The sequence below is a fragment of the Rutidosis leptorrhynchoides genome, chromosome 6, assembly GCF_046630445.1.
Source record: "Rutidosis leptorrhynchoides isolate AG116_Rl617_1_P2 chromosome 6, CSIRO_AGI_Rlap_v1, whole genome shotgun sequence".
In the NCBI taxonomy this organism is placed as follows: Eukaryota; Viridiplantae; Streptophyta; class Magnoliopsida; order Asterales; family Asteraceae; genus Rutidosis; species Rutidosis leptorrhynchoides.
In genome coordinates this window covers 312539081-312558636 of record NC_092338.1, presented here as the reverse complement: position 1 = coordinate 312558636, position 19556 = coordinate 312539081, and the positions used below count along the sequence as shown (strand labels likewise).

The 19556-nt window shown below is 32.0% G+C and overlaps 1 pseudogene; it reads left to right on the top strand.

The window, feature by feature from the left end:
• Positions 1–19556, top strand: part of LOC139854648 (IQ domain-containing protein IQM2-like) — a 39954-nt pseudogene that overhangs the window by 10574 nt on the left and 9824 nt on the right.

Sequence of the window (19556 nt, the reverse complement as noted above, 5' to 3'; positions counted from 1 at the left end):
TTTTTCTTTTTTAATTTTTTCAAAAAAACAGCTAGATTTTTACCTCTATAAATACACCCACTTACTCAAATCCTTTCACACGCTTCATTTCTCAACTTAAAACCAAAACACACCAAACTACTCTAAAATGAAAACAATTCCCCCAAAGGATGAACGGTGGGGCCTTTTTACGACACATATGGTCGTTATTTTGACGATTCCGACTATTAAGTAGTCGATGTTCGTGTTTTAAGATCTTGTTGTATTGTATTTCAGTTTAATTTGGTTGTAGTTTAAAAATATGTAACCGTTTTCTATGTTGAATAAAAGTGTTGTTTGAAAATAAGATTTTACATTACATTCAAATTCAAACTTATTAGTATATGTATATGAAAAAAAAATTAAAAAGAAAAAATGAAAGAATCAAACGGCTAGTGTGATTTTTCTTTCAATTTTATTATTATTTTTTTTATATCTCGCGTGGTTCAATCAGTCAAACCTTGGCACAATGCATCACCGCCACTCAACGGCGGCCTCCATAACGGTGGCTAGCAACAGCGACGTTCGATCGGCGGCCCAACGGCGCCCTATCGACGGGCCGTTGCTAGTAGTCTAATGGGTCTTGCTTATTTAATACTTCGAATGCGTAATGGGTGCTGGTTGTTTTATCTGATTACTTTCATTTACTGGTTAATCAGATGGTTTAGTTTGGGTGTTTATATTAAAATGGCTATTTGTATGATTTATTCTTTTATAGGTTTATGAGTTTTTGTGTATAAGTTAGATCACAGGTCACAACGATTATATATTGTTTGTTTTTATTAGTTGTCACTTCTGGCCAGATATAGTTTTTACAAAAATGTGATTTTTTTGTCTTTTGATTTTTGGTATAATGTTTAAATTTAAATGTTTAATTAACTAGAAACTAATGGAAATTTGATTTTACGGCTATAGTTATTGAGCCGACAGCAAGCGTCGATTTATTGGCGACTTGATTGACTCTTAGAGCTAAAGTAAATTTCAGGCAGGATTTAAAACCCATGGAAATTTGATTTTACCGTTTTCATGGCGTCTCAATTTTATTCTTAATTTAATTTTATTTTTTTTAAACTTTTTTCCTACTTATTGGCTGGAGGTCCATTCGGAAGCAATATCTCTATCCGTCGAATAGAGAGAGGGATGACTTTCTCTACTTTTGAGAGTGTTTTCACTCTGAGTGGAGAAATGACTTGTCTTTATTCTCGGATAGCGGAAAGATTGTCTACATCTCACCTCCCCATACACCACTTATGTGGTATTGGGTTTTGTTGTTGTTGTTGTTGTTGTTGTTGTAGTTGTTGTAACTAGAAACTAATGGATTGTATTAACAGGCTATTCAATTCATAAAGTCTCTTTTTGACTTGCACGGGGTTATCATTTTCGTGCCCATTCGCAGCATATAGCGATTTAGAAGCAGGACTAAAGTCCTTTACCTTAAAAAATGGTGAAGTTAAAAGTTTGGGGTTATCTTGCAGTTTTAAGATTCAAGATTCCGAACCATCAGCTATGCAGTTAATGGGGGCTCAAGTAATGAAATTTGAAGGATCTATTAGCTTTAAACTTGAAGAAAACAAAGTAAAAAAGGTCGAAAAGAACGAGATTCAAATTGAAAACACAAGATCTGATAATGGATCGGATATTGTTGACCTGGGAAGCCCCAAACATGAAGCAGCCACAAAGTTGCAGAAAGTTTATAAAAGTTTCCGAACACGAAGAAAGTTGGCAGATTGTGCAGTTCTAATTGAACAAAGCTGGTATGTGTATCTTTCGATTAAATAACGATGCATGTATTATATTCTATTATATATTATATATATGTATTATTATATATGTTCACTGAACTTGTGATGTTTTGTAGGTGGAAGCTTTTGGATTTTGCAGAACTTAAAAGGAGTTCTATATCATTTTTCGATATTGACAAACAAGAAACGGCCATTTCACGTTGGTCAAGAGCAAGAACAAGGGCTGCAAAAGTAAAGTTAAAAGCTTTAATTCAAGTATTGAATTAGGTTGTGCAACTAGCATTATGCATCCTTATTAGATGCAAAAAAGTTCACAAAATATTTGTATTTTCTTGATATTACAGGTTGGGAAAGGCTTATCAAAGAATAGCAAAGCCCAGAAGTTGGCGTTGCAACACTGGCTTGAGGCAGTAAGTTAACCTAACCCTATGCATCGATCTTACGTCTTCCATATTTATAAATAATCACCCATTATTTTGCCTTTATCAATTTTTTCCTCAATTTGCATAACAGATTGATCCAAGACATCGTTACGGGCATAATCTTCATTTCTACTATAAACAATGGTTGCATTCTCAAAGCAAAGAACCCTTTTTTTACTGGTAATTTCATACTTACATGTCACAACTCAACTTCGTATCTAGATTAGTGCGCTCGTATTTCCTGTATCTGATATATATTGTATCATAATCATAATACTCAGGTTAGATATAGGAGAAGGGAAAGAGGTGAATCTTGTTGAAAAATGTCCCCGATCGAAACTTCAACAACAATGCATCAAATATCTCGGCCCCGTATGTCACTTTTCCATCTACTACTTTTTAATTAAACGATAAATGCCCGAAAGCTTACTGATGATTTTGTGCAGATGGAGAGGAAAGAATATGAAGTTGTGGTTGAGGATGGGAAGCTTTTATACAAACAAACGGGCGAGTATGTAGACACAACTGAAATACATACCGGTTCTAAATGGATTTTTGTTCTTAGCACATCTAGAGCTTTATATGTTGGTGTATGATGCGTTGAAACGTAACCTTTATTTTGAACGGATTTGAGTTATTTTGTTACACGAATTGATTTCTTGTATATATGGCGTTTTAATGAATTCGGGTTGATTTCACACATATATAGGCAACTGGTCCTATCCGTGTAGTTTAGTTTATTGGTAAATCCGATTCGTTCCACAGGGAGATGGAGTGTTTAATGGTTTTTAATAGTCTTTGATGTCAAACTTAATTAAAGGGGGTTTTGGATTAGGAATTTATAATAAAACAGTAAAAGAAAATAACTTAAACTAATTTACTAAATAAAATAAAATTACAATATTACAAGAATTAACTTAAAAAGATACTAAATGAAATTATACTAATTATGATGCGACAATTTTATTACTAGATGATAATTAGTTAAAACAATAACTTTTAATAAAACTATATATTTAGAATTTTGTTTTGAGCAATTATAATATAAATTTATTTAAATTAACTAAATGACATGTTTTAATTAAAATTAATATAAACTAATAGGAATTATAATAATTAACTAATTATAAGCTAATTACTAATTTTAAATTATATTAATACTAATTATAAGATTAAAACATTCTAACCTAATTATAACCTAATTATAACCTAATATAAATTAATAACCTAATTATAATAATATTCTATTCAAAACCCTAATTTTGACCTAAATTATATGAAACCCTAAATTTTAACCTAAAATATATGAAACCCTAAATTACATGATATGTTAATTATACGGAGTGATATGTTTAATTATACGGAGTGATATTTTTTTTTAGTGAATAATAATAATACGTAAATAATAATGATAATAATGATTTTACAATATATAAAAATAGGAGTGTTTACTTAAATGTGTCACCCCTAGATCCATGGATTGTTTTAAGTTTAAGCTCGTATTAAAATGTTTAGTAATAAACTTATATTTTCCTTTCGAAAAAATATAAAGTTTTGACTAACTGAATTAAATCTAATTTTCACCGGATTTTATTTAGTTAGTTACTAGTCCCTAAGTGTTTAAATTGAGACCCAACCCAGTTTTGACCTTCGCCAAAACCCAAATCATAACGGTTTCCCTTTTTACAATTTCACTTTTATGTGACTAGTGATATTACCCAAACCACCGAACTTTATTTCTAATTTAGTGTTAGTAAATTATTCATAAAACTCGTCTAAATCACTTTTAATGTTGAAGCTTAATTTATATAAATAAAAATAACTTTCGTTATTTTTATCTCATAAATTAAGTGACAGGGGTTAAATATCCAATTACATAATAATGGTTCATTTAATTAGGCTCAATATTAAAAACACTTAAGTTACATTTTTATTTTGCAAATGATAACAATCCATTTCACTAGGGGCTCTACATCTAAGCAAACACTAGGGAAATTAGCTACTCATTATACTAAGGAAAACATAAAAATAAAAATATACAAACATAATAATAACGATAAAAATTGATAACGATAATTTTAACGGAATATACTTACTAAAAATTCTTCACTTTCATTAACTTCAAACGGTAGAAAAATTACAATAACAACACCCTTTCACGCGTACAATAATACCCTTAATCACGAACAATACACCCTTTGATACAAAAACTATCCTAAATATTGAACTTTGAAAATTAATATGGAACTAAATTATACGGATTACTTGAAGTAAACAACGATAGTAGCTAAAAAATGAGTTGTGATATCTTTTAGTTTGTATGTGTTTTCTCTCGCCCCTGCGTCCTCTACATATACTCCTTTCTTTTGCTTTTTATTATTTCCTTTGTTTATTCATTTGCAAATGGTGTCAGATAATTCTTTGACTAACTTTTTTCATTTGCTTACTCCTTTCTTGAATTATTGCTCCTTGCATTATCCATTCAACATTATTAAACTAGAAAGTAGACATTTACCTAACAATATATCATATAATAACATGAGTGGCATATTTGTGAGATGCACTAGAAAAATGATCTGGTCGACAGTCACTTTGCATTCTTTGTTATCTTGTACCTTGAGCATTACTAACTTGTACTTTTTCGCGTGTTTTGACGTTTTCTTGATAAATTCTTCATTTTCGCTCTTCGTAACACTTTGGAATTTTATACAAATTACATCTTAAAATTACACAATTACAATTAAAATTCTCCAACTTAGGATTGATATTGCGACTAAAAATATGTTCATTATGAGCAATATCAAAATACCCCACACTTGAACATTGATTGTCCTCAAGCAATAACAGTTTTTAATAGACTCGGAATACAACATAATTCCCATATCATACATTCATCACACACACACCACACGAAATGAAAACACACGCTTTATGAAATGAATTGGAAACACCACAATTTTATTGGATCACACACACACCACACGAAATGAAAATCCTGGCAACAGAAACAAAGTTGAAATTCGTGATTAAGGTTTAAAAATTTGGATCCTTAGGGAAAATTGGACCTTGTGAAAACGTTTTATGATTTTTATAAAATGTCATGCTAGTTTTTACACTAGACACGTTTTCCGGTTTTAACCTCAAATTCCGGTTGAGGGTAACTGAAAACCGAAGTCTCAGTCGGCGATTAGCAAGCTATTCGCCCCCATGATTGTAGTATCATGGAACTTGAAGCCAAATGTCCAAAAATAGTTTTACACAAATATAATTCATAAAATAGCATAAGTTTTAGAACAAAATTATATCGTGTCCAAATATCATCGGTGAACCATGAGTTTGCACACCTCAATTTGTTATGGCATATGTATGTTGACCGCGGTCAAACATAGATGCGGTTAATCTTTACGGAGATCATCCATCTGGGGATTAGATTCATTAGTCTTAAAAGCTAATTTGCATTGTGCCCCCCCATTGTACGAGACAGATCCATCTCATGGTTAGGATAAGTCTGACCACCAAAAACCCTGTTTGATGCTGAGGTTAGGTGGATTTCCAGCCGATTTTAGGGATGACTTTTCAAGATTTTTCGTCAACCTACAGCTGTTCTGGACTACATCTTCTAACATAAGTTAGCAAGTGTGTCAATTCGGAAGACTTTACTTCCTTACGGGATGGATTTGATTCATCCTCTATTACTCGTGATAATGGAATATTCAGGTTTATACATTCTGTAGCAATGATATCTGCAATAAACTTCAAAGAAACATGTGATAAATGGTTCTCAATATAAGGATTTATAAATTCTTGTTATAAATGGTTTTCTTTTATAAGTTTTAAACAAATAAACTTATGTATTTTTAATGTATGGAGACAACAATTTCGGTTTTTTACACCTGATCTTTAATTGCTCGTAGTTACCTTAAAAATTGATTAGATACATAAAAAATTTTCAAATTTTCATAAAAACCAATAACTTATTAGTTCTCGAGAATTTATATATTCCCACCCCACACTTACGATTATGTAATGCCCTCATTACATAAAATCAGATAATAATGTATAAATTTGAGAGGACAAAAAGTGTAGAGTATTTGGAACTTCCTTTGTTAACCGATTTGGATTTTCAAATTGTTTTACCTATGATCATATCCAATGTTTGTATCACAATGTAATTTGATGTTTCGTTTCGTCTAATTGCATTTTCGTCTGTACCTGTCAAAACCATGTTAAAAACACACAAAATATGGGGTTTTAATTCAATCGTACAACACATTTTTTTTTTTCCACACTATATTTTCTTGCTAATATATAAAAAATAAAAACATTATAAGTTTCAATACACACCAAAAAAAAAATTCTGTTATTACAAACTAATTTTTTTTTTTTCTTTTTATATATATATATATATATTTTTTTTATAACTTATAATCAATTAAATTTAAAATATCTTTTATAGATTTATATTTGTAACGGAAATTCGGTTTTTACACCTGTTCTTTATCCGTTTATAAATCTTAAAAATAAATTTATAAAATTCAATTCATTAATAGTTAAAGTTTTTAATGTTTTTTCTGAAGACAAATTCAAAAATAAAATAAAAACACTCTATTTTTGTGTTAAAGATATTAACATTTTTAATTTTAGAACAAGTACATGAAAAATAAAAGTTTAAACAAATTAAAATACACTCTATATTTTTTTATAACTTAAAATCAATTGAATCTTAAAATATCTTTTAAAAATTTATATTTGTAACGGAAATTCGGTTTTTACACCTGATCTTAATCCGTTTATAAATTTTTAAAGTCAATTTATAAAATTCAATAAATTAAAAGTTTAAAGTTTTTATAGTTTTATCAAAAATAAATAAAATAAAAACAAGTACATGAAAAATAAAAATTAAAATAAATAAAAATTCACTCTATTTTTGTTATATACCCTTAAATCAACTAATTTTCAAACTTAAAACTTTGTTTCCTATCGTCTAGGTAGAGATTAATTTCGGTTGTCAAACCTATCATTATCCACGACAAAGTTTTACAAGTTATATATTTTTACGGTTATTGATAAAAGAGTATAATTTTGCAATCTACTACAGACTTTTAGAATTTAACAAATATTCTGTACAATTTTTGAAAAATAAAAATTCAGTTGTGACACCTAACATTTTTATTTTCAAAGAAACAAGTTAAACTCAAGGCGTTTCACCTCAATTTAGTAGAGAGGATTTTTTTTTTTAATTTTTATTTTGTTTTCGTGATTTACTATTTAAATGATATCTTAAAAATTTAACAATTAATTTCGTGCAATTTGAACAACAATAATTCAGTTTTAACACTTTAACATTATCGTTTTCAATGAAAACAGGTTAAATTCAAGTTTAATCAATTTTAAATAGTAGATCTTTTTATAAAACTCACTGCAAACAAATATAAACCAAAATACACACAAAATAAAAAATAAAAATAAAATATGCACATACATACAATCGACGAGAAAAAGAATTAGATAGTGAACCCACGTTGACTCGCCTCGTAGTCGAGTCGTGAAATTTCGCTTCCCATTGCCTCGTAGGCGTAACCTCGTGGGTTTAAGAGGTTTTCTTCTAAACATTTGAAAGGCCCTTCTCGGCATAAAGTTACGTACTCGAAATTAGAGTCCGTTTGGTTCTTTGGGCAATCTCCGGAGTGAGCCGATTTTCCACATTTTTCACATTTACCCAATTGACGTGCCCGACGTCTCTTAGCGCATTTTGATTTTCCTTTTGCATAATTTTTCTCATTATAATCTTGTCTTTCTCTTTTTCTCGTCGCATCGCATCTTTTCTTAATATCTAACACCACATCTCTTGGTAGAATCTTATCGCACATTAAAATGAAGTGGTTGTAGATATATTGACCTCGCATCTTGAAAGTAAACAATAAAAACAAACCAAAAAAAATTAAAAAGGTAGAATGGAGGGAGAAGGCTAGTTCTTTAGGGTCTGCTAGGGAAAGACCAATCTAACCCCACTCTTAAAGATAAAAAATGAAAATCGAGAATGGAGTTTTAAAACCTTAGAGTTACCCTGAATTTAGTTGTCCTTAGGGTAGAATGTGGCTTCGTCTCTTTCCGTAGTGTTGATCCCTTCAAAGTATAGTTTTAGTCGATGACCGTTCACCTTGAAAGTTCCACCGTCTTTACCGTATAATTCTGCATATCCAGATGGAAAAACCTGTTTTATTATATATGGCCCAGTCCATCTGGATCTTAGTTTCCCGGGTGAAAACTTAAAACGTGATTGGAAGACTAATACTTTATCTCCCTGTTCAAATTCTTTCTTTTCTTTTAATCGTGCATCGTGCCATCTTTTAGTTTTTTCTTTATATGTTTTAGAGTTTTCATATGCTTGTAGTCTTAATTCATCTAATTCATTAAGTTGTAAGAATCGGTTTTCTCCGGCTTGCACAAGGTCGGTGTTACATTCTCTTAAAGCCCAATATGCCTTGTGTTCGACTTCGACAGGTAGATGACATGCCTTACCATAAACTAATCGGAAAGGTGTAGTACCAATTGGCGTTTTAAATGCGGTTCTAAATGCCCACAGCGCATCATCTAGCTTTCGATGCCAGATTTTTGGATTGTTTTTTACCGTTCTTTCTAAAATTCGTTTAAGACCTCGATTCGTGTTTTCAACTTGGCCACTCGTTTGAGGGTGGTAAGAAGTTGAGAAACGATGATTAACTCCGTACTTTTTAAGCACTTTCTCGAGTAATTGATTTGTAAAATGAGTTCCACGATCACTGATTAATGCCTTTGGAATCCCAAAACGTGAGAAAAGGTTTTTAAGAAAGCTGACAACAACTCGAGCATCATTAGTGGGTAGGGCTTTTGCTTCAGCCCATTTAGAAACGTAATCGACTGCTACGAGAATGTATTTACATTTGTTAGAAGCGGGGAATGGACCCATGAAGTCAATACCCCAAATGTCAAATACTTCGCATACTAGGATGCTTTGTTGTGGCATTTCGTCTCTCTTGGAGATATTTCCAGATCTTTGACAAGAATCACATGTTTTAACCATGTGGTGTGCATCTTTGAAAATAGTTGGCCAATAAAAGCCTGAGTCAAAGACCTTTTTAGCTGTATAGCTAGGTCCGAAATGACCACCAGCTGGGCCTTGATGACAGTGCTCCAATATTTGTTGAGCTTCTTTACCATATACGCATCGGCGGATAACTTGATCCGCTCCTATTCGAAAAAGATTAGGGTTTTCCCAGAAGTAAAACTTTAAGTCAGCAAAGAATTTCTTCTTTTGCTGGTACGTTTGGTTTTTAATTAATACTCCTGCAGCAAGATAGTTTGCAAAATCAGCAAACCATGGAACTTCAAATTCGGTTTCTATTCTCATTAGAAACTCATCGGGAAAAGTGTCATGAATAACTGACTCGTCTAGTTTTTCTAGGTCGGGATTTTCAAGACGAGACAAGTGATCAGCAGCGAGATTTTCAGCACCCTTTTTATCCTTGATTTCTATATCAAATTCTTGTAAGAGAAGAATCCAACGTATTAATCTAGGCTTTGCATCTTGTTTCTTGAACAAGTACTTTAGGGCTGAATGATCGGTAAAAACAATCGTTTTGGATAACACAAGATACGATCTAAATTTATCGAATGAAAATACAATTGCAAGGAGTTCTTTTTCGGTAGTTGTATAGTTAATTTGTGCTCCTGTTAGTGTTTTACTTGCATAATATATTGGTTGAAATTTCTTATCTTGGCGTTGTCCTAAAACGGCTCCTAGTGCGAAATCACTAGCATCACACATTAGTTCGAATGGTTTGGACCAATCGGGAGATACTATGATAGGTGCATTCGTAAGTTTATCTTTTAGAATGGAGAAAGCTTGTAGGCATTCGTCATTGAAATCGAATGTACTATCTTTCTCAAGAAGTTTAGTCATGGGTCGAGCGATTTTGGAAAAGTCCTTTATGAATCGTCGATAGAATCCCGCATGACCTAAGAAACTACGAATTCCTTTAACGTTAGTTGGAGGAGGAAGCTTTGAGATTACATCAATCTTAGCTTTGTCTACTTCCATTCCATCTCTAGAAATCTTGTGTCCTAAAACAATGCCTTCCTTCACCATGAAGTGGCATTTTTCCCAATTTAAAACAAGATTTGATTCCTCACAATGAATTAACATTCGCTCGAGGTTTGAAAGGCATGAATCGAAGGAGTCTCCAAAAACAGAGAAATCGTCCATGAAGACTTCCATACTTCCTTCTATCATGTCATGAAATATTGCCATCATACACCTTTGGAAGGTGCCTGGCGCATTGCATAATCCGAACGGCATTCGTCGGTATGCGAAAGTACCAAATGGACAAGTAAAAGTTGTCTTGTCTTGGTCTTTTGGATCAATGGGAATTTGAAAATAACCGGAGAATCCATCAAGGAAACAATAGTACTCTTTTCCCGCTAAACGTTCTAGCATTTGGTCAATATAAGGAAGTGGGAAATGATCTTTCCTTGTGGCGTCATTTAAACGACGGTAGTCTATACAGACTCTCCAACCAGTGACTGTCCTCGTAGGAACGAGTTCATCTTTGTCATTAAGGACGACAGTTGTACCCCCTTTCTTGGGTACTACTTGAACAGGACTAACCCACGGGCTATCGGATATAGGGTATATTAACCCGGCATCAAGTAACTTGATAACCTCCTTCTTGACAACTTCTTTCATGTTAGGGTTTAACCTTCGTTGCCTTTGTACCACGGGTTTAAAATCTTCTTCCATTAGAATCTTATGAGTACAATAAGCTGGGTTAATCCCAGGAATATCGGTTGTTTTCCAAGCAATTGCCCTTTTGTGAGCTTTTAGAACGGACATTAACCTACCCTTTTCGTTATCAGAGAGTTTTGATGAAATTATAACGGGTAATTGTGACGTACCTTGGAGATAAGCATACTCCAAATGTTCCGGTAATTCTTTAAGTTCTAAGGTTGGTGGTTCTTCCAAGGAAGATTTTATTCGGAACCTATTACCATCGGTAATTTCTTCAAAGGGTTCATCTTCCTTGAGAATTTCTTCCTCAATGTCATCTTCATCGATGACTACCTTCAACAATTCTTCAAGTTCAACCTCGACATCAAATTCTTCACTTTCACCCGTCGAGGTTAAATCCGAGGTGTCTACATTTAGTAATTCTTGCAATTCTTTTTCAACACAACAATCCACAATGTCTACCTTATAAACTTCGTCATCGGAGGAGATAGGTTGTTTCATAGCTTTATCAATGTTTAAGGTAACTCTATCTTCCCCTACACCTAGACTAAGTTTTTTATCTTTAACACGCACAATCGCGTCAGCGGTATTTAGAAAAGGTCGCCCTAGAATTAAGGGAACCTTGCTATCTTCTTCCATTTCAAGGACAACGAAATCGGCAGGAAAAATTAAATGATTAACTTTAACCGGTAGGTTTTCGGCAATACCAATAGGATAGTTAAAAGTTCTATCGGCTAGGCGTATACACATCCTAGTTGGTTTTAGATCACCTAGGTTTAGTTTTAAGTATAGGGAGTGTGGCATAAGATTAATACTTGCCCCTAAGTCAGCTAATGCATCGTACATTACTGAATCTCCCATCAGACACGGAATAATGAAACTACCAGGATCTCCAAGTTTCGGTGGCATCTTTTGCTTTTGCAAAATTGCTGAGCATTCCTCATTGAGGAATGTGGTTGAAACTTCTTCATATTTACCTTTATCGGCTATGAGATCCTTGATAAACCTTCCATAATTTGGCATACCCGCAAGAACATCTACAAGTGGTACATTGATACAAATTTGCTTAATCATTTCGGAAAACTTGTTGTACTGTGCTTGTAATTTATCTTTCTTCAAACGTTGTGGGTATGGAATTGGATGTTTGTATTCTTTTAATGGCGGTTGAGTTTTAGGTGCACTTGTGGTTGGCACTTTATCCTCTTCCACGGAAGACTCTTTTTCGTTAGGAATAGAAACACGAGCAGGAGGTTTTGGAATATCGGGGTTAATGGTTAACCCACTTTTCGTAGTTATGGAATTTACTTGCTCATTCCTTGTTTGACTGTTGTTGGGATTCACTTGAGTATTTGAGGGGAGAGTACCAGGCGGTCTCTCTGCTAGTAACTGTGAAATCCTTCCAACATCTCTTTCTAAATTCTGAATCGTAGCTTGTTGATTTCGAATTTGCTGATTTTGAAGTTCCGCGGTTTGCTCGTTCCTAACCATAAAATCTCTCAAGAGATCTTCTAAACCGGATTTCTTCTCGGGTTGTGGTTGTGTAAGTGCTAATTGTTGTGGTTGTGGTTGATTGTGTTGGAAATTATTTTGATAAATTCGTTGAGGTTGATTACGGTTGTTTAGGTTATTATAACCTGGTGGTGGATTTCTTTGAATTTGATTTTGATTTGGGAAATTTCGGTTATTTTGGTAACCTGGATTTCCTCCTTGATAGTTATTATTATTTGAACCTGAAGGTCCTCCTATTTGATAGCTGTTGATAGGAGGATATCTTCGGTTATTTGCTTCTATTGCTGGAAAATCGCTAAAATTCATTTCACCTTTTCGCAAGTAACCTAAGAAATTTGCTTGCTCTTCCATCGTTGCTTGATTACAATCTTTAGTAAGATGGGGACCTTGGCATAGTTCACATCCTACTCTGATAGCATGCATTTCCTTGGTTACTTTCTCAATTTGTCTGGCTTGATTTGCCATTTGAACTTTTAAAGAAGCAATTTCATCATTGCTTTCGATATTAGCAACGGTTGATGATCTAGAGAATTCTATTTCTTGATGCCAATTATGAGAATGGGACGCTAAATCAGCAATGATTGCATGAGCGTCTTCAGGTGTTTTCTTCATAACCGATCCTCCGGCTGCAGCATCTATATCTTTTCTAGTTGCTACATTCACTCCTTTATAGAATATACAAACTTTTTGAAATGTACTCAACCCGTGTTGAGGACATATTCGAAGCATTTTGTTGAATCGAGTCCAAGCTTCATAAAGAGTTTCATTAGGTTTTTGTTTAAAGTGATTTATATCGCTTTGTAATTTTGCTGCTTTTGAAGCAGGAAAGAATTCTGACAAAAATTTGTCCATCATATCATTCCAGTCTTCAATATAACCTTCAGGTAATGAGTCTAGCCAATCTCTAGCTTCATCTTTTAATGACCATGGAAAGATTCTTAAACATGCGACATCATCGGTGACATCCTTAATTTTGAATAGTTTGCAAATGCTTACAAACTTACGAAGATGCTCGTTAGCATCCTCGTTTGGAGCTCCACCGAATTGGCATGTATTAGTTACCATGTGTAAAAATTGACCTTTTATTTCAAAACCATCACTCATCTCGGGTTGGATGATTGCGTGGCCTTGACCTTTTCTTGTGGCTTTCATTAACTCTTCCATAGTTAGATTTGTTTCAGCCATTTCTTCTTCTTCTTTAATAATAGGCTCTATGATTGGTTGATTTATTGGTTCAGAGTCGGATTCTAAGGAAAGTGATTCTAAATTTTTAGCAAGAGAATCGACTTCTTGAGCTCTTAAGCGTTCGTGAAATTTTCTTTCAGGTTCAGGATGTGAAGGAGTTAATTCAGCGTTGGAGGAACGTAAGTTCATACATTAATTTCTATTATAATAATAAAGGTTTATCTAGGGTTACCTACTTGTTTCTAAATTTTTTAGTGTTTTTCGCTGTTTTAAAATTACTAGTACTTCTTTTTGTTGTTTTTGTCTTTTATTAATTCTTTGCAGTTCCGTATTAAGTTTAACGAGTTTAGGATTGAACGGATCATACAATTTGGGAAATTGTACAAAGAACTAAAGGATTTATTCAAAAACTTTGAACTTTCTTGGAAATGAATTTCCTCGAGAAGATCGAATAACATAAAAACAATGATAAAAACCTTTAAACAAACAGATTATCCTTCTGATTTTGCCCACGTTTCGAATAGCCAAAAGATGCAGCAGAGGGGCAGGATCCTTCAAAGACCAATAAAATTGGTGATCCAACAACCCGGTCCACGTACAAATCCAACTACTACTACGAATCAGAAAAATTATCTATTTATTTAACTGCCAACTCCCCGGCAGCGGCGCCAAAAAGTTGATGCGTTGAAACGTAACCTTTATTTTGAACGGATTTGAGTTATTTTGTTACACGAATTGATTTCTTGTATATATGGCGTTTTAATGAATTCGGGTTGATTTCACACATATATAGGCAACTGGTCCTATCCGTGTAGTTTAGTTTATTGGTAAATCCGATTCGTTCCACAGGGAGATGGAGTGTTTAATGGTTTTTAATAGTCTTTGATGTCAAACTTAATTAAAGGGGGTTTTGGATTAGGAATTTATAATAAAACAGTAAAAGAAAATAACTTAAACTAATTTACTAAATAAAATAAAATTACAATATTACAAGAATTAACTTAAAAAGATACTAAATGAAATTATACTAATTATGATGCGACAATTTTATTACTAGATGATAATTAGTTAAAACAATAACTTTTAATAAAACTATATATTTAGAATTTTATTTTGAGCAATTATAATATAAATTTATTTAAATTAACTAAATGACATGTTTTAATTAAAATTAATATAAACTAATAGGAATTATAATAATTAACTAATTATAAGCTAATTACTAATTTTAAATTATATTAATACTAATTATAAGATTAAAACATTCTAACCTAATTATAACCTAATTATAACCTAATATAAATTAATAACCTAATTATAATAATATTCTATTCAAAACCCTAATTTTGACCTAAATTATATGAAACCCTAAATTTTAACCTAAAATATATGAAACCCTAAATTACATGATATGTTAATTATACGGAGTGATATGTTTAATTATACGGAGTGATATTTTTTTTTAGTGAATAATAATAATACGTAAATAATAATGATAATAATGATTTTACAATATATAAAAATAGGAGTGTTTACTTAAATGTGTCACCCCTAGATCCATGGATTGTTTTAAGTTTAAGCTCGTATTAAAATGTTTAGTAATAAACTTATATTTTCCTTTCGAAAAAATATAAAGTTTTGACTAACTGAATTAAATCTAATTTTCACCGGATTTTATTTAGTTAGTTACTAGTCCCTAAGTGTTTAAATTGAGACCCAACCCAGTTTTGACCTTCGCCAAAACCCAAATCATAACGGTTTCCCTTTTTACAATTTCACTTTTATGTGACTAGTGATATTACCCAAACCACCGAACTTTATTTCTAATTTAGTGTTAGTAAATTATTCATAAAACTCGTCTAAATCACTTTTAATGTTGAAGCTTAATTTATATAAATAAAAATAACTTTCGTTATTTTTATCTCATAAATTAAGTGACAGGGGTTAAATATCCAATTACATAATAATGGTTCATTTAATTAGGCTCAATATTAAAAACACTTAAGTTACATTTTTATTTTGCAAATGATAACAATCCATTTCACTAGGGGCTCTACATCTAAGCAAACACTAGGGAAATTAGCTACTCATTATACTAAGGAAAACATAAAAATAAAAATATACAAACATAATAATAACGATAAAAATTGATAACGATAATTTTAACGGAATATACTTACTAAAAATTCTTCACTTTCATTAACTTCAAACGGTAGAAAAATTACAATAACAACACCCTTTCACGCGTACAATAATACCCTTAATCACGAACAATACACCCTTTGATACAAAAACTATCCTAAATATTGAACTTTGAAAATTAATATGGAACTAAATTATACGGATTACTTGAAGTAAACAACGATAGTAGCTAAAAAATGAGTTGTGATATCTTTTAGTTTGTATGTGTTTTCTCTCGCCCCTGCGTCCTCTACATATACTCCTTTCTTTTGCTTTTTATTATTTCCTTTGTTTATTCATTTGCAAATGGTGTCAGATAATTCTTTGACTAACTTTTTTCATTTGCTTACTCCTTTCTTGAATTATTGCTCCTTGCATTATCCATTCAACATTATTAAACTAGAAAGTAGACATTTACCTAACAATATATCATATAATAACATGAGTGGCATATTTGTGAGATGCACTAGAAAAATGATCTGGTCGACAGTCACTTTGCATTCTTTGTTATCTTGTACCTTGAGCATTACTAACTTGTACTTTTTCGCGTGTTTTGACGTTTTCTTGATAAATTCTTCATTTTCGCTCTTCGTAACACTTTGGAATTTTATACAAATTACATCTTAAAATTACACAATTACAATTAAAATTCTCCAACTTAGGATTGATATTGCGACTAAAAATATGTTCATTATGAGCAATATCAGTGTAAAAAAGAAAGGGCTGTTTCAACATTCTAGTTTTTTAGCTGGTGGCGCCACTTTAGCTGCTGGGAGACTAGTTTCCGAGAATGGTGTATTAAAGGTAATTTTATTTGTTTTTTTTCTTGGTTCAATTTGGTATATGAATTTGGTAGATATGTTTATCTTATTATGGCTTGTGATTGTGATTATCAAACAGGCAATTTGGCCTCACAGTTGTCATAACCCGTCCTTAACCATAAGAACGAGTTAGATAACGTATGATATCATTGCGAGGTATTGACCTCTATATGCGACATTTTTAAAAGAACAACTGCATTTATTTTACATTACAAACCATAACTCTTATTTTAATACAAGCTTTAGACAATAAAAAGATGATTATCGTTTAGCGATAATCTTAGACTTACAAACTTTACATGTGATGATAACAATACGATTTCTAGCATATTTTACATTACAAATCCTCCGATATGCAGTTTTATTTTTGACACAAATATGCATACTCAAGATCTTGTTTAAATTCAACATGTTGCAGCGGAAGCTTCTAATTATCACCTGAGAATAGACATGTTTAAAACGTCAACATAAAGTTGGTGAGATATAGGTTTAATGCCGGCAGCAATATATATATAGACCACAAGATTTCATATATAAATGTTTTAATAAAAATATTCTAAGTGGTTGAGCACTTGGTAACCATACTTAACATTTAATCACGTCGCATATTCCCTTTATTATGAAATCTTACTACACCGTACCAAGTGTAGTCACGAAACGAAGTACTGTGCAACCGTTGAATACTGGTCGTCCAGTCCGGTTGGGGTTGTCAGGCCCGATAGATCTATCAACAGGATTCGCGTTTACAATACCGCTGTAAATAACAGTTACCAAGCTACAGGGAAGTATGCCAGTGGTACAACTCAACGTAGAATATATTTTTCAGTTACTTGTGTCCATATCGTAAAACATAAAATACATGTATTCTCATCCCGAAATATTTAGAGTTTAAAAGTGGGACTATATACTCACTTTCGTCTTGAAGATATGTAATTTTGACTTGGTCTCCGATTGATATCACAAACCTAACCATATATAATATATCAATACCTTTTCTTTTTAAACAATCGTCACATATATATACTTATAATACTTTTAATAATTCCTTAGTCCGTAGTTAGCAGTTCGATGTTAGTAATTCAATTTTAAATGGTTCATTTTTAGGTGATTAATAAACCCCCAATGAAATAAATAAAAACCCCATCGTATATGTATTGGTCGAGATTAATCTTGACCCACGGTACCGGTGTTGTCAAATGACGTGTTGCGTACATAAAGTACCGGTGTTGTCAAATGACGTGTTGCGTACAATCATGGGATCTTATGATTAATCTTCTCGAATTGTTTACGGGTGATCCTGAACCATATAAAATTAAATTATGAGTACATATATATAAAATATCATGTTATTTTAGAAAGATGTGATTTATTTAATTTTTTTCCAATTAATCACGTAGCTAAATTAGTCTTGGATATTCGATTTCGTTTTGGTCATAGTTTCTTCGTTACAACTCCGTTTTCGTTGGTTCAACTTGCCACTTCCTTGGATCGAGTCCCTCTTTAAGAATATGAACTGTAAATACCTTAGTTTGTATTCGAAATCACAGGTCATAGGTCAAACTTTGGTGAAACTTATGAAGTTAATCATTTTCCATCATGTAAACAACCTTAAATGATTATTTTTCTAAAAATACTTATACTTTGAGTTAAATCATAAAATTTTTATGCGTTAACATATTCATAGTAAAAATCATTTTTTCCAGAAAATAAACCTCCAATTCAAAGTTTAAGATGGTTTTTAATTATCCAACCCGAAATCACAGGTCATAGGTCAAACTTTGGTGAAACTTATGAAGTTAATCATTTTCCATCATGTAAACAACCTTAAATGATTATTTTTCTAAAAATACTTATACTTTAAGTTAAATCATAAAATTTTTATGCGTTAACATATTCATAGTAAAAATCATTTTTTCCAGAAAATAAACCTCCAATTCAAAGTTTAAGATGGTTTTTAATTATCCAACCCAAAACAGCCCCCGGTTACACTCCGACGTCGTAAAAACAGTTTTTAAGGTGTTCTTTGAAAAACCAAGTTAAACCTTGTTAAATTAGCATATATTTAAGATATATTACAGGTCTTGAAGTATTTTAAAAGTTAAGTTAGAAGGATCTATTTAGTTTGCAAACAAGTTTGAAAACATTCAAACTATGTTCTTGTTGTTAAAATTTTATACCACAAAATAAGATAGCTATATATATATGAATCGAATAAGGTTATGAACATAGTTACTACCTCAAGTTCCTTGAACAAGGTTGCTGTAAAAGAGGAGTAAGAATCTAGAACCAAAAGGGTGATGGAATTGGATGAAAGATTGGAAGTAAGTTTGTGTTCTTGGAAGAATTCTTGAAGTGTTTTTGTAAGGGTTTTCTTATGGTATTTAAAGCTTGTTTCTATGGCTAGATCTTCAAGGTTTCTTGCTGAATGATTATGGAGTTCTTAGAACTTGTAAGTAGGTGAATTAGAGAGTGGTTTAAGAGTAAGAATGGTGAGCTAAAAATGGTTTGGTGTTGGTCCTTAAAAACGTGACAAAGGGGGGAGCAAGGACAAAATTTTAAGCTTGTAATCTTGTGTATTTGTCAAACAATCATACAAAAGCAATTACCTCTACCTTAGGGCAGTAACAAGGGCTAGTTAGGTGGTGATTTGATGTGTATATACCAATAGTAAATACGTATATAAGTTAGGTATGATACGAGTACATATACTCTAGATATACGTATAGAAATCTTGTGAAAATAGAATGAGGATTCAAATATAGCTATCTTTTGTGAATACACTTATATGATTTTATGTATTTAAGTCCTTAAAAGTGATTAAATACATTACATATACGATATATGTATAAACATTATAGGTTATAAGTATTTATGTCAAATAACGTTACGTATGGTTATCGTTTTGAAAACT